Source organism: Carlito syrichta, unplaced genomic scaffold (genome assembly GCF_000164805.1).
Source record: "Carlito syrichta isolate Samal-C Ts95f unplaced genomic scaffold, Tarsius_syrichta-2.0.1 Scaffold297336, whole genome shotgun sequence".
NCBI classification, from domain to species: domain Eukaryota; kingdom Metazoa; phylum Chordata; class Mammalia; order Primates; family Tarsiidae; genus Carlito; species Carlito syrichta.
This window is the reverse complement of record NW_007241432.1, coordinates 44170-45336: the sequence shown is the minus strand read 5'-3', so window position 1 is coordinate 45336 and position 1167 is coordinate 44170. Positions and strand designations below refer to the sequence as shown.

General features: G+C 42.1%; 1 protein-coding gene across 3 annotated transcripts in view; it reads left to right on the top strand.

Moving 5' to 3' along the window:
* The window catches only part of LUC7L (LUC7 like), a 31975-nt gene that overhangs the window by 25681 nt on the left and 5127 nt on the right, over positions 1-1167 (top strand). The window lies entirely within an intron of this gene.

Below are 1167 nucleotides of genomic sequence, written 5' to 3'. Positions count from 1 at the left end.
GTCGAGGCTGCAGTGGCCGGGAACGACTACTGCACTCCAGTCTGGGCGACAGAGTGAGACTCCAACTCAAAAAAAAAAAAAAGATGTAAAATATCTTTTACCATCTCATTAAAAATTTGCTGCTGGACTGGGTCCCCTCCCACTGTGGGAGTTTTTCTGTCCTCTCAATAAATCCTGCTTTAAAAAAACAACAACAGCAATAACAAAAAAAAGGCTGGGCACGGTGGCTCAAGCCTGTAATCCCCGCATTTTGGGAGGCTAAGGCGAGAGGATTGCCTGAGCTCAGGGGTTTAAGACCAGCCTGGGCCACTTGGTGAGACCTCATCTGTACAATAAATCAAAAAATAAGCTGGGCGTGGTCGTGTGCACCTGTATTTCCAGCTACTTGAAATGCCAAAGTGGAAGGATCGCCTGTGCCTAGTAGGTCGACGCTGCGGTGACCATGAGTGTGCCACTGTACTCCAGCCTGGGTGACAGAGTGAGACTCCCACTCAAAAAAAAAAAACAAAAAACTTGCTGCTTAGCAGTTGGAAATGTTACATTCCCAGCTCTCTTTTAGATTGTATTTCATTCCATACCACCTCAGAATTTTGCCCTGATACAGTATTTTGTATATTTAAAAAGTCTTATACTTTCTTAATGTATATCTCTGCATCAGAAATGTGAATATATTGAAATGTTTTTCCTGCAATCTTTTTTGTTGTTGTTGTTATTGAGAAAGGATTTATTGAGAGGACGGAAAAGCTCCTACAGTGGGAGGGGACCTGCGGGGGTTGCCTTTCCTGCAATCTTAAGGAGTATTAACTTGATTTACAAAGCATGTTTTATCATTTGTCAGTATCACTTATGAGTGGTATACAGTTGACCATAACAACACAAACTATTTGGAAGTGCATCTCTTAATGATAACAGGGAGGGAGTTCTGTGCCCTAATTAGAGGAGGCTTCACTCATGGTAGTCTCAGGTGTTCACACCATGGTGGATAAAAGTAAGGCGTTTTTGTCAGATGAGACAAGGCTAGCTTTTGAGGGGTTGGGATTTGGAAAGGAGAGGATACCAGACTGTGGATCTGTTCTCAGGCATCTCTGCTTTAGGAAAGAGCATGCATAAGAACTGAGATGCTCTCACTTTCATTGTTAACCTTTTTTTTTTTTTTTTTTTTTTTGA